The 15,806-nt window shown below is 32.9% G+C and overlaps 1 protein-coding gene across 1 annotated transcript in view; it reads left to right on the plus strand.

Annotated features, from left to right (window-relative positions):
- The first annotated feature begins 1,359 nt into the window (after nt 1-1,359).
- Nucleotides 1,360-15,806, plus strand: part of LOC118188647 (ATP-binding cassette sub-family G member 1-like) — a 60,703-nt gene continuing 46,256 nt past the window's right edge. Inside the window, exon 1 of the mRNA XM_035359139.2 lies at nt 1,360-1,457. The gene's annotated coding sequence lies outside the window, so the exon portion shown is untranslated. The remainder of the gene's footprint in view (nt 1,458-15,806) is intronic.

Below are 15,806 nucleotides of genomic sequence, written 5' to 3' on the forward strand. Positions count from 1 at the left end.
AAATTGCCGAGTTAACGTTTTGGTGGTTCCTGTAGTAGGAGACAATTAATAGACATAAATGTATGCATGTGCTATCATTGTAATTTCCTAGCAAATGCTGGATAATTGCTTGAAAGAAATAGGTAATTATTGTTAAAATCACTGTAAAATTAACTGCTTAAGATAAATGTTTTAGCAAATAATTTATACTTCATATATTTTATTTCTTTTTGATGTAAAATTTGTTTCAAGTTAAAACATTTAACTCTCATTATAGAGATCCATACAATGCATTAGTTCTTAAATTCCATGCATGCTTTAATTGTTAGTAATCTATGCAAACGTAGTTATAATATTGCATAAATATCCATAAAAAATTCTTGTAATTTGTTCCTAGCTAAAAAAACAGATTGCCCGATCTTGATTTCTTTAACTGAATTAAGAAGGCTCATGTTTTATTATGTGAAAACCCATAGAAACCCACTTTCCATGAATGCTTTTAGTTGACAGATTTTTTACAGTGCACTCATGTTCGTTAGAAAAACATTATCCATATCTCTAAAAACCAGAACGGCAACGTAATGAGCAGATATCAGCAAATTCCTGTAAATAAATTGGAGGTCTTGTAGGCCCTTCGCAGTTTTGTAGAAGAGATACTTTCTGATGGTTTACAAGGCAAGACACCTTTCGAAATGTGTTGCGGACATTTCCGATATATTTATAGACTTCTCCGTAGACTTACACGACACTTGCCTTACGATTAAAATCAAAATTTCTTCTTGATTTATAAACCAATAACTTGAAGAAACGTACCAGAAAATGTAAATTTTCGTTATTTGACTGTTTATGGTTCTCATATTATTCGACTACTTATAATTAATTGAATAGAATTTTAAATTCAATGCCCTTTTTATATGTCCTTTATTTCATCGTTATCTTAATATAATACGGTCTAGTCAAAAATAATACACTCTTATTATGCAAATGATTTTTGCTTATGCCTAGACTGGATAGACGTACTTAAATTTCAGTTAAGAAGGGCATTACTTATGTTAAGTATACTAAAACAATTCCACGAAGAATGAATAAAATATTCAGTAAGACTAATGGTCGTAGAACTTCAAACAATTCAAATCCTAAAAACGTAGTGTAATAGTATCTGACGATTGTTATTATATTATTTTTTTAGGATTTCTATTGTACTTAAGACCTTGCAAGATGAGAATGGAAACAAAAAAAAATATTAAAAAAAAAAAAAGTTCAGATAGCCTGAGTAGAGGTCGCAGAGATCGTCGAGGATAACTGTTTGATCGCATAAGTCATCATTGACGTCATTTTTGCTAATGGAACAGATAGATTCATTTGGAAACAATTCTTTTCATGCATACGCTGAAAATGCAACAACCTGCCAACATTCAATAATTATCTGCATGAATATCTTCGGACAAAAAATGCGAGCTGTGATAGAAAGGAGGAAAGTAAGTGCTTACTTCTCCTTATAATATATTTTTGCAATTTGGGACAAAACCTATTCTTGTTCATATCATATGAACAGACAGCATAAAATACTTTTGTAAAAGTATATTATTAGAATTATATAAATCCCTTTTCAACAGCATGTTTTCAACGCTGAATTTTTTTTTTTTTTTTTTTTTTGTGTGCGCCAAAAAAATTGTTTATCAAGTGTAAAGCAATTTCCAAAAATTATAGAGCAATCATAAAAATATTTTATAGAACAGTGAGCAGATATCAACAAAATATGTAAATAAAAATGATGAAGGGAAATACATATCTCATAGATCAGCAATTCTTTCTCGATACCATTGAAGGTACGCATGAGAAAAATAGGTAGTACGGAATGAAATAAAGTATTTTTAACTATTAAATTCAAAGATTAAATACCCCAAAATCCTGCTTAATTTTTTTCTCTAACACTCACAAATGCATGCGATTTGAGCTCTGTTCAAGTCAATAACCGCTCATAGACTTTAGCAAAATAACCCATTTTTATTTTCACAAATATTCTTTTAAGCAGAACAAAATTCCTCATAATTGAAGTCTTAAAGAGGAGTAATAGAAATGGATATTGAATTTAATAGGAAATAAAAATAAGTTCCTATAAAGAGATAATAGTATCTCATTATTATTATTACTCTCTTTTAGAGTTGATCGATTTATCAACATGTCTATACTTTAAGCCGCCACCCTTTCCAAGCTCCTACTGCTCTATTTTCAATTAGAATAAATTTTTTACGTCGATTTGCTGTCTCTAAGAGCAGGTATTTTGTCTTCTTGTTGCTTAGTATTCCTTGCTTTTCTATTCGATTTGAGAATATCATCGTTTGCTTTTGAAGAACTCGTAATAAATTGTGCATTTAAATATTTGTGAAAAAATAATAAAACAAACCTAGATTTTTCAAAATTTTTCAATATGGAAAAATGACTAGGATTGACTAAGCGAAAAAGTGATGATTCACAGGTGATGGATCCAGGACTATATACTAGCAGCAATAATATTGAAAAGAAAAGAAAAATTTTTCATAGAAAATGGAATGAAAGTTGTTTACCATTTGGGTTTGCTTTGAATAGAGGTGAAATGTACCCTGAACCTCAGTGTGTTGTTTGCGGTGAACCATTAACCAATTAAAGAATGAAACTATCGTTTCTTAAAAGACATCTTGAAGCAGGATTAATCTGAAGAATATTTTTAAAGGAAATGATCGGAGTTCAAAAATAGTAAACAGGTAATGAAATGTTTTGTGACTTCAAGTGAAAAACCTTTGGAAGGTAAGTTACCTGGTACGCCTAAGAATTGCCAAGTCTAGACAGACTCACACTATTGGAGAAGACCTTATATTACCAGCAACTAAAAGATATTATTTTAACATTATTCAACGAAAATGCGGCTAACGAACTTAATAATATTCCTTTGTCAAAGGATACAGTAAGTGGAAGAATTCATGAAATGTCAAGTTTCATAAAAGAAACACTTATTCAAAAGTATGTATTTGTAAGAGTGAGTATTTTGCATTGTAATTGTATGAAAGTAGTGATATAATGAACCTAGTTCAATTATTAGTTTACGTACGTTGCGAAGAAAATAAACAATTGACCAAGAGTATTTATTATTCAACCTCTTCATGATAGAGCAACTGTAAATGAAATTTTCAAAGTAACTGATAATTTTATTCCTGAAAATGGTATTCCTTGGAATAAGTGCATTTCTGTATGCATCGGAGCTCGGGTTTTAACACGATAACACTGCGGTATTATTTCTCAAATAAAGAAAGTTGCACCTGAAAATAAATTTACTCACTGTTCCATTATCATGAAGTTTTAGTAGCCAAAACAATCCCCGAAAACCTGAAACTCGTTTTGAATCAAGCTGTGAAAATTGTTAGTTTTATTAAAAGCCGAACTTTAAATTCAAGAATATTTAAGATTTTATGACAAGAGATGGGAAGTGAACATAAAACACTTTTGTTAGATTCCGAAGTAAAGTGGTTATCCAGAGGCACAATTTTTTTAAATCGTCTTTTTGAACAACCAATAGTTTTGGAACTTTAAATGAATTAAATTTAGAACTACAAGGACAAAGTATTAGTTTGTTTACCATTAGAGATAAAATAAATGCAATGATAAAGAAACTCGAGCTAATAAAGAATTGGATAATAATATTTTTAACTTTTTACTATTTTTTAGAAAGTGTGCTAACCGATAATAATTTGAAAATAAAAAAAGAATTAGCATTGTTTTTTATTGATAAATAATTTCAACGTGTATTTTACAGAGGGTCATGGGAAAAAATGGTTTTATTTAAAATGTGTCTGAAATTTTATTACGTGAAGAGAAAGAAGAGCTGAAAGAGATTTCTTGTGATCGAACTCTAACCGAAGATTTAAAAAATAACGCACTTGTTAACTTTTCGTTAAACCGAAAAAAAGAATTCAAAGTTATTTCAAATAAAGGTAAATTTTTATTGCCTTTTTGCACGACCTATGTGTAAGAACAAGAATTTTATTACATGTTATATTTGAAAAATAAATAAAGAACAAAATTAAAAGTGGATCCTAACTTACTGTTAAAACTAAATGAAATAAGACCAGGCGTAAAGAAATTGATCTTTCTTAAGCAGGTCCAAATTTCACACTAAATTTTAAAACTTAAATTTTGATAATTAAAATGGCAACCAATTTTTAATCTAATACTTTTTATATGTGCATTTTGTATTAAATATGCACATATAAAAAGTATTAGATTAAAAATTGGTTGCCATTTTAATTATCAAAATTTAAGTTTTAAAATTTAGTGTGAAATTTGGACCTGCTTAAGAAAGATCAATTTCTTTACGCCTGGTCTTATTTCATTTAGTTTTAACAGTAAGTTAGGATCCACTTTTAATTTTGTTCTTTATTTATTTTTCAAATATAACATGTAATAAAATTCTTGTTCTTACACATAGGTCGTGCAAAAAGGCAATAAAAATTTACCTTTATTTGAAATAACTTTGAATTCTTTTTTTGCCATAGCCAATAGGTTGTGCAAATGGCAATAGGTTGTGCAAATGGCAAAATATATTTTAAAAATATTTCTATTGTGAAATTGAAAAATAATCATTATAAAATGTAGTGGTGGTACTAAAGTTTTTCAGTTTTTGTTTAGATGCTACTCGTTAGTCAAACGGTTGAGACCCGCTGTCATAGATCATGACATGATGCAAAACAAGAAGAATGTCCATAGGTAAAGTTCATTTTGAACGTTTCAGTACGGTTTGCTTAAAATTCAAACAAGTCTCCTAATACCTAAAATGTGAAAATCAAATATTAAAAATCGATTTAATTTTTGTTTTAAAACAACAGGTGTTTATGATAATTCTATACCTGAGACATTTAGTTCACTTCGAAACCAGTGTCAAGTGCAATAAGTTTTTCAAACGTATATGACTTATAAATTATTTAATTATATAGATGTAGCCAAATGTTAATGGTCGAAAAGAAGTTATGATCGTGTAACTTCTTATTTGTTTGTTAATTATGTGATAAATTCCAGTTTTATTAACGAAATAATTATGAAATTTAAACAAATACGTAAATAATATATATAAAATGTGTCTGTGTGTGTGACAATTAAATAGGGACATATTGCAGGCATTTCTTATTGAAAAATTAAATATTTCGCTTATGAGTTTTAGTAACTGAATAATTCGTAATTAATCTGATGTTGATAAGTTAAGAGAAAAACATTGCCAAACAGATTTTCATGAAGAATACTGATCATTGTAAAATTTTAACTTCTAAAAAATTAAATCAAACGATTAATTTTTTTGGCATTGAGACTTGCTTTATTTTGCATTTGTCTTTTGATCCAGATATTTAACCCTTTCTCTTTCCTTCTTTTTTTCTTTATAGAGTATGACATTTTCTTAATTAACTATCTTTTGAAATTTAGTTCTAGAATTGTATGGCAACATCACAAGAAAAAATTTCTTGCCGTCATTTTTAGCATTTAATTAGTGTCAAAGCACGCAATGAAAAAACATTTTCCCCTCTAGTTTGGAAAAAAAAATTGCGTAAGAAATACGAAGTTATTTATAGTGGACTATGAATAGCAGTTTGCTCTTCTGGAGCTGAGATTCTCAAGTTACGGATAGAGATCTATTAGGAAAAATAAGTATGAAATTTCTCAAGGGCCACCGAAGTATGCTAACATTAAATTTTTTATGAGTAATTTGGTATCTAGAATTTTAATTTATAAAAATAATTTGTTAGATAAAATTATTTGCAATGGTGTTCATATTTTCAAAATTTCCGTAATTATAAACTAATTTTTAGTTATAAATTTTAACTATTGTTTTGTGCATACACTGCATCAACAAAAGTCTTTACACGGCTTTATTCTCGAAAGAGTCAGTATCTACACATTCAAAGGTTTGGTTTAGTTTATTTTACTATGGTAAAGCATTCGAGGACTATCCGCCTAAAAAGAGGGATGACCTTTCTAAGGGAAGTTAGCTTGTCACACAGGGAGAAAACCATGAGGGCGTCCATGCGGCCAGCCCGCTCGTGAGTCAAGCCTCGGGCGAATTAGCAGTGTTCCGCTCGGCCGCTGAGGGGCCTTATAGTTTCAAAGGAAAATTTTCATGTAATAGTATATCCAAATTTAACAAATCAACTTTCTAGAAAATTATAAAATTTAATATTATACGGTTCCTTGACTCCTACATTTATGTTTAGTAAATATTTAAACTTATTTTAAGAACTAAAACGCAAAATTTTTGAATCCCATCAGACAAGAACTGACCGTGATTTATCATTTTAAATTTGAGATTGTATTCAGGGGTCATGCTGTAGAGCAAAACTTTTGCATTTGTACATAATTAAAAATGAAGCAGTTTAGAAAAAAAAAGTGTTCCTGTACTTAATATATTTAGAAGATGTTAACAGAATTCTGTTTTTAATAGATTAACAGATAAGAGCACTGCCATGCAAATTTACTATTAACCAGTGTAAAATTTTTCAAAAAGAAGATTTTTTTTTTTTCAGTTTTTTATAGAATTCGTGTTCTAGAAAAAACTGGCAAGCTTCACGTAGCCAACTTGTAGCACGATTTTCATAAATTAAAAATGAAAAATATTCCTATTTAATGAATTTTTTCAATAATTTTCAGATTATGATTCTAAGCCTGCATGAAATATTAATAAAATATTTTTACCATCAGAAAACTTATAATTATTTACGTATTCCGCCTTAAGGCACTTTAAATTAAATTGCCCAATTTTTATCATATGGAAGTGAAAATTTGTGCTTTATTTTTATAATAAGTATAAATTTTAAGTGTGATTATACGAATTGAGAACCGCATAAAAAAGTTACAATTTCGTAATTTTGGCAAAATTGTTTTTTTAAATTTAAATGCACCAAATATGAAAATCTAGGTCATATATAACATTTTTATAACGGTTGCAAAAATAAAGACCATATGAGGCTTTTCGTGAAAACTGTGTACAATATTTTGTTCTTAAAAGCGTAAAATGTTTAATACTCTCCTTAAATTGTAATAAATACACTATAACTTAAAAAAAAATTACATCTTTATGTAAATCACTTGGGGACATAGGAACAAAGAAAAGGGATTGCGAAAAATTTAAGGCGATTAAAAAGTGTGGCTAGTCAAAAGAATTTGCAAAACAGCACTCAAAGGAGGAAACCAAGGACTACACGATAAAAAGAAATATCTGCTTAAATTTCCTTTAAATCGGTGTTGTCTAACCCAATAGCCGACTGCGAGTTTGAATAGATTACGAATATTCATGTTTAAAATGTTAGATTATAACTTTATCCTTTTTCCGTGCTCCAGCAGATCACGAAGTCGCCTGTAAATGGAAAAGTGTAGCTAATGTACCCCAAAATTTTGTAGTCTTTTTAAGGGATTACATATATTTATGACTTTATACAAGCAAGAAGTCCAAATATACTATCCGATAGCAAACTGTGAATATAATTTAAACAAAAACTAGAAGATATGACTTTTCCTACGAGTTTTTCAAAACAAGAGAAATTTAAAAGGCCTTCAAAAGAGCTACAGTTTTCAAATGCAAAACAATTATATATATTTATGACTCCAATTTACTTTTAACTTTAGATGATTTAAATTTATTTTACTTCAATTCTGGAGCTATAGCGCAGTACGGGTTTAAAAAATGTTGTTTTTTTTGCCTCATATTAAGTTTTTTTATGTATTTATGCATATATATATGTGTGTGTATATATATATACATTAAAAAACTGTGCACGGTATAAAAGGTTTATATATATTGTTACGTTTTTCTTATCCCACTTCTGACACCAGTTGTTACGTTTTTTTCTTTTCTTCTGACACCAGTTGTTGCGTTATTTTCCTCCTTCACGTTCGTACGGGGTCCGTAGATTTGGAGTGAATAACGACGACACTTAATAAAGTATCGAAACACACTTTATTTAGACAATACTGATCAGGACAGCTCAGTATAAGTCACGTTTTACAGTCGTCGATGATCTACTATAAACACGCTCGAACAATCAGCGACACAGCCTTCACACTGTCAGCCAATAACGGTGGAGACAGCTTCCTGCAAAGCAACCGGATCTGCTTTCCGGAGTACAGCTCCCGACTCTGCTTGGTCGTTCTCGGAACTCCACGTACTCTTGAGACTCTCCACGCTACAACTCGCGATGCACTCGACGACACATAGAACACAGCTCCTGACTCTTCGGTTCAGCTGTTTCCGGAGCTCAATACGCTCTCTCTACGATGCACTAACCGCGATACTCTACGAGACTCTTCCGGTGCACTCGACGACCCACTTGGCACTCGCTGGCCGGCTGTCAACGCGATCGCCTCGCTAGACGAGACACACTCACTCGATGAGAGACGCACGCACACTAACTAACTGCGGACCAGCATGGTTTATATAGCTTTCGGCTTGTTTTCGAGGATATTCTGGGCTAAACCGGTAAGAATTCGTTCCAGAAGGTTCTCCAACCGTCCATGGTATATCGCCAATTTTCTCGCCAAATGTCGCCAAATATGGTAACCCTGCCTTTCCTTGCCATTTATGGCAACCTTAAAACTACTTTGTGGGGAAGTTATCTTACCACGCCTGTACATTTCGTAACACTGCCCCCTCCCAAGGACTGCACGTCCTGGTCAGTACAACCCTTGGTCAGAAGCATAATTCGATACAAACAAAATGTAATGAAACAAACATAAGGTATAAATAAATAACATAACTATAGAAACAGATATTTACAGTATGTACAAATTAAACGCATAACAATTTTAAATTATACAAATTAAAGTCTCAATTAAAATCTAAAATTAAATCTAAAATCTAATATCAATTTAAAGTCTAATTTCAGTCTCTGTCTTTTCATTAAAATATACCCGGATCAAATACTTTTCTACTGCAGTTCTCAGATGTATTTCTGTTTTGCATATCACAGTCTGAAGATTCAGTCCTTTCAGAATTTTCATCCACAGGGAGATGTGAAACAGTTTGTTCACCACTCTGTAGTTCATTCGAAGCATGCATACAGTTCACCTGGGTATTTTTAGCAGCTGGTACATACTCGTTTTCCCCCGTTTCTTGGGATCCAGCTTCAAATTCTGCATCAGAGTCATGAACAGAGCCCGATTCTTCACAAACATAAGTATCCAGATTTAGAATCAAGTCCTTGTCTGTAAAATCTGCACTACGAGACTCACACGTAATTTGCGAGGTGAGTGAATTTTCTTGAAATACTGGAGCACAACTCTTACTGATGCTTAAGCTGTACATCAGTTTCTCCCATCTCTGCATCACATGCACTTTCAGATGGTCCAACACTTGCTGACTGCGTTTTCATAACTTCACTATCAGTTTCGAAGAATCGCATTTTCACTTTCTTCCGCCTCCACTTCAGGCACTTGAGAATCAAAAGTTTCTTTACCGTCTTTTATTTTTTCATGTTTTCGTACTTTTTCGTTGATCACGTTAGATGCTTCATTCATCATTTCTTGATCTTTCTCAGGCAGTTTGTTAGTTACTTCCTTCATTTCTTCATCCTTTGATTCTTCAGAAGCCACATCAGTCATTTCCACATCGTCTTTTATAGCTCCAGTTTCTTTTGTCAGCTCCACTTTCACCTGTTGGATTTGCTCTCGCACCTTTTCTTGGCCGACATTTATTTCTTCTCATCGGCCTTTCTTCTTTTCTAGTCCGGCTTTGATCTCAGCTGTCTTTATATCCAGCTTTTATCTCTTGATATCCAGCTTTTATCTCATCATATCCGGCTTTTATCTCAGCACATTCGACTTTTATCTCAGCATATCCAGCTTTCAACTTCTCCTGTTCGGCTTCCATCTTTTCTTGCAATTCAGCAAAGGCAGTCACGAGCTGTCTTAATAGATCTTCCATTGGTCTTGTCATGGGCATTCACCCTCAAATCCCACCGCTGCCACCAGTTGTTACGTTTTTCCTATCCCACTTCTGACACCAGCTGTTACGTTTTTTTCTTTCCTTCTGACACCAGTTGTTGCGTTATTTTCCTCCTTCACGTTCGTACGGGGTCCGTAGATTTGGAGTGAATAACGACGACACTTAAAGTATCGAAACACACCTTATTTAGCCAATACTGATCAGGACAGCTCCAAAGTCACGTTTTACAGTCGTCGAAGATCTATTATAAACACGCTGGAACAATCAGCGACACAGCCTTCACACTGTCAGGCAATAGCGGTGGAGACAGCTTCCTGCAAAGCACCGGAATCTGCTTTCCGGAGTACAGCTCCCGACTCTGCTTGGTCGTTCTCGGAACTCCACGTACTCTCGAGACTCTCCACGCTACAACTCGCGATGCACACGACGACACACAGAGCACAGCTCCTGACTCTTCGGTTCAGTTGTTTCTGGAGCTCAACCCGCTCTCTCGACGTTGCACTAACCGCGATACTCTACGAGACTCTTTCGGTGCACTAGACGACCCACTTGATACTCGCTGGCCGGCTGTCAACGCGATCGCCTCCGCAGGGATTGACTCGCTAGACGAGACACACTCACTCCATGAGAGACGCACACTAACTGACTGCGGACCAGCAAAGTTTATATAGCTTTCGGCTTGTCTTCGAGGATATTCTGGGCTAAACCGGTAGGAATTCGTTCCAGAAGGTTCTCCAACCGTCCATGGTATATCGCCAATTTTGTCGCAAAATGGTCGATTTCTCACCAAATATGGCAGCCCTGCCTTCCGTTGTCATTTTATGGCAACCCTAAAGCTGCTTTGCGGGAAAGCTATTTTACCGCGCTTGTACATTTCGTAACAATATTATATATACGGTTTGGCTTTAACTTATAACTCGAGTAAAGACGAAACACTTTCGTATTTACGTATTTTTATCAATTATTGTTCATTGAACGGGAGTTGGTTTGTTCCCCTTGAAAAGTCAACTAATTTCCGATCAATGACAATGATTACATGTTTTAATTTTTCCTTTTACAGTTGAAATATTATTCTTCGTGATGATTTAACTCCAGTCCCCGTTAAAACATTATTAACATTTTGCTTTCAAATTACTTCAAAACATCTTTCAAAATATAACTTACCAGTAAGGATGCACACTTTTAAAATAATTCTACTTTAATTAAACTTAGGAGATAATATAATCAATTAATCAATACTGTTTAGGAAATAAATTATATATATATATATGTTATATATCTATGTATATGTATATATAAACCTTTAAAGATCATTGATAATTCATTAAAAAACTAGCTGTGCAATAAATGTAAACATTAAACCGGTGCGTTTGCTACGTACAAATATTCAAATATAGTTTCAATACTGATCATTTTTCAACAGATTTTTAAGCGCACAGTATTTTATAACAGACCCATAAAGATGACTGAAAATTCATTAAAAACTAGCTATGCAATAAATGCAAATGTTAAACCGCAGTGCATTTGTTACATAAAAGATTTATATATAGTTTCAGGGTTGTTAGTCGCTCAATATCTGTTAAAAATATTTTTATTTATTGGAAAAAAACTTTAAAGTCCCACACTAAAAGAGCTATCAGTATGCGGTATATATTAAAACAGGAGATACCACTGGTTTAGTTCTCGCACATAAGTTATGAAAGTTTTCTCAATAACAGAATACATTTAAATACTGCAGTGCATTCGTTAGATAAGAGGTTTATGCAACATTAGTTACAGGGCCATTTAGTTGCTCACTGTCTGTTGAAGACTGTTGTTACTCTGTTGGAAGAAAAGTAGTAATACCGTACACAGCTTCCATCATTAAAGGAGCTACTATTATTCTATGTCAGAAAAATAGGCGACACCTTTCATTTACTTGTCACACCGAAGTTATAATAATTTTTTATCAGTAACACTGTAGCGTCTATTAGGCCTTTTGGGGAGCTGTAAACGTAAGAAATAAGAGAGATTCTTGTCAGAATTTTTACTCCAGGTCTCGCTATTACCAATGGATATACTATTAATTATATTAAGAAACCACGAAATGAGGAAGCCAAAGCATTCCTTATATTCTTCCTCAATTAAAGGGAGATTAGGAAGGAAGCTGAAGCCCTGTCGCTTTTAAATCCATGTGATGACGAATTATCGTCCACTACATTTTCGTCGGGTGTCACTAAAGATACTATTACAGTTTTTTTAGAGCAAGAGGCGTCAGAAATCTGCGATGCTCTTTGATTTGAAATTCAAATCTTGTGATTATCGTCGGTCGGTTTTGGCGACAAATTGTCAGCTTGGCGATATGTCGCAAATTTGCGAGATACCCATTTACTCAATGTTAAATGTACTTGCCCCTGTATTCTTATTTTACCAGCCTAGCTTTCTCTTAAAATTTGTCTCTTACTACATTACACAGAAAAATACAACAATTTTACTTATAATTCTACTAAAATTACTGTCTAAGTACAAAATTCGTAATAACGTTGTTGAAAGCGTAACAGATTTGAAGTCTTCTATGATTTATTAGTCCAAAGGGGATTGGTCCTGAGGGATTATTGTTTTGGTTTTGCGATTTTGCGTCAAATCACTCTGAATGTCCGTTTCACTTTTCAAACTGTTGCCACCAAATATGATCACTCTGTATTATATATGCAGAAATTAAATGATGAAGAATCTGCATAAATGTATGCATGTTTCTCGCACTGTGATAAAACAACGGTATCTAGAGCATCCAATTTTGAATGACGTAATCCTACTGCGAATATGGGCATCTGGAAGCCCAAATTTGGAATTTGTTTTAAGATCGATTTCATATTTTGTAAAACTTTAACGAATTTTTCATTAACAAACTCAATGATTTCAAAGCGAGCAATGGCAATGTTGTACAGAAAAAACATTTTTATCTCCAGTGCATAAGACTGTGTATCGTAAATTCTAAAGATATGCTCAATTTAAAATCATTTTGCGATATTGCTCTTGAACTGAATTTTATGGTTTAAGTGAGAAGAACAATATCTTTAATAAATAAAGGTAACACACAAAATGTTAAAAAAACGCCCCTTTGGAACGTAATTTAAAATCTGAAACTTTTCAGATTTTTTTTTTTTTTTTTTTTTTTTTTTTTGATACTGCATGTTCAAGCGATTAATTAAGTGGATGTTGGACAAACTAAATTCTTTTCTTTTAAGTTTTAAGCGTTTGTCATATAAATTTAATCTTACGATGATTCTGTTTTGTACTATTGTTTGCAAATTTTCAGTTTTCTTTCGTGAATTAATACAGGTTGTTTATAAATGAATGAGCTTGAAGGCAGTTATGAATGAAAGAAAGTTGTGTTTTCCGGAACGGCAACAGCAGGAAGAAAAGAACGTTTATGATTTAAAATAGAGACAGAGCAGGTGTTCCCAGCGAATGGAAGCAGAAGTGAGCCCTGCTCACCCTAATTGTAATTAATCTCTTATCGTTTAAATTCCTTTGTATATATTTGATAAAATATGTTGTTTGTTTCGTAAGAAAGTTTAGATTAATGACTTTAGTCATTTGAAGTATCTACGATCATCTCGATGGGTCATCATAAAGGAGAAATAAAAAAAAATTCTGTTAGCGTTGATCAACAAAGAAGAAAGTTCTACTCTTTTGAAATAGGAATGTCCAACCATCGGGTCCGCCCTGTAAAATTTTGTTGACCGCCGCGCAGTTCACGAAATTTGTGACATGCGGCACAAAACCGTGTGAGTGTTTTTTGAGTAACTTACATTTGCGAATTCTTTTTAGTCTTTCGAAAACGAAATTCTCGAAACATAAACCACGGACGTCCTTAACTGAGGAAATCCTACAATATCAATTACGATTTACAAGTACAAGTATCAAAATCGACTTGAAAAAATGAAAGAAAAAAGAAAAAATAAATATCACGCTGATTATAGTAAATGTAGTACTACTCGATTGTTTTATTGTTATAATTATTGAAGTATGATTATAAATGTTTGACTATTCTCTTGTTAATTCATGAATAATAATAAAAACTATAATAATAATGCATTTTATTTTACATTTTCCCTCTCTCTATACACATATATAATGATTTGGATATTTCTGTTGCAAAATTTTCTGTAATATTATATATACAGGGTGGTTCAAAATTATATGTCAAAAATGTAAAGGCAGGTGGAGGGACCTGAATAAGCAGATTACTTATAGGACTATTTGTGCGGTAATGCCGCATAAGCACTAGCACGTAAAGCAGTATGAAGCACAGGAAACTGAAAAGACAAGCAAAGACAAAAGAAAAAAAAATACTAACAGTTTACAATAAGTGTTTGAAAGAGCGGACACCACCAGAGATACAAGATTCACAGTAGCGGCGCACTGATTGGCGTACATTAGAAAAGATGTCAGGCATATCGAGCACATGTCCAGCAGCAACAGATTGTCTGCAGATGTGACGGGACTTCCGGGTACACGAGACCTTTAATATGACCACAAAATAAGAAATCCAAGCAAGTTAAATCAGAAGAAAGTGGTGGCCAGGGAACTAGTCCTCCTCGTCCTATCCAATGCTGTCCTATCCACAGCGTCCAGGTGATTCCTGACGTTCCGGCTCAGTGAGCTGGGGCTCCATCGTGCTGGAACTACATTCGTCTGCGAACAGCTGGAGGAACACTGCCCAAAATTTCAGGTAATGTAGAATCGCTCCTCATATTATACGTCGTACTCATCAGCGTTCTCTACCGATTCAACGCGGCATTACCGCACACACATTCCTATACGAAATCTGCTTATTTAGGTCCCCTCTAATTGCGTTTACATTTCTGCCATATAATTTTGAACCACCCTGTATATATAGGTATATATAATGCGGCCCACGGAACAAAAGGCATTGCCAGAGCGGCCCACAAAATTTTTTGTTTTGCACAGGCCTGTTGTAAAATATATATGAAATTAAAATACTTGCATAAAGGAAATCCGAAGCAAAAATTTGTTGTTTAACATAACGCCTGTTGAGATAAAAATAATTTGTAGTGAGCAAAACTGAGTCTGGAAAAATCTGCGGATACAATTAAAATTCCCATAATTTTTACGTGAAGAGAAACCATGGATTTTAACGGCCGTAGTAATTTGAAGTTAGCGTTCCTAAATAATTTTTTTTCAGCGCAAAATATTTATTTTTCTTTTAGAAATTTGCATGTGGAAACTTAACATGCTTATCTATCGTTAGAAATATCTGCACTCGATGGTTTCTCAGTATTAATAAGTGATACTAAATTAATTTTGATGGTATAAGGATAAATCTTTTAATTTTTTGATTAATTTGGTTATTGAAAACATTTTTAGCACATTTAGTTCTATGGAGAGCCTAAAAATTTAAGTTCCGTATGAAATAACTAAACTTGATGACGTGATAAAAACTGTTATAGTCTGAAAGCCTTTCTCATTTCTCCTATTTCGTGTACTAAAAATTGTTTAATCTCGCAAACTTCTTGAAATACTCTATTTACAAATCAGTAGTATATATGGCTTTCATACCTTGTCTTTAAAAAACATGAAATCTTATGTATTTTCCATTTATCTTGATTTCTGACATTTCTGCTAATATGACATTAGAAATAATCTAATATTCTATAGGCTAGATCTTAACTTAAACTGTGAGGCGACTATTCGGTAAGTTGAACTTGTATCAGGAACAATACATAAGAAAGAGTTTCTATCTATGCTTTAAAATCCCACCCCGTTCAATGATGAACACTGCGGGGAGAGCATAACTATGCATGAAAATATTTACAATGTTTTTACAGATTTTTATTCAGCAAGTTTTCCTAGTTTATTTATTAAA

The sequence above is a fragment of the Stegodyphus dumicola genome, chromosome 5 (assembly GCF_044657685.1).
Source record: "Stegodyphus dumicola isolate Sdum_Otavi_A_Nest chromosome 5, ASM4465768v1".
Lineage (NCBI taxonomy): Eukaryota > Metazoa > Arthropoda > Arachnida > Araneae > Eresidae > Stegodyphus > Stegodyphus dumicola.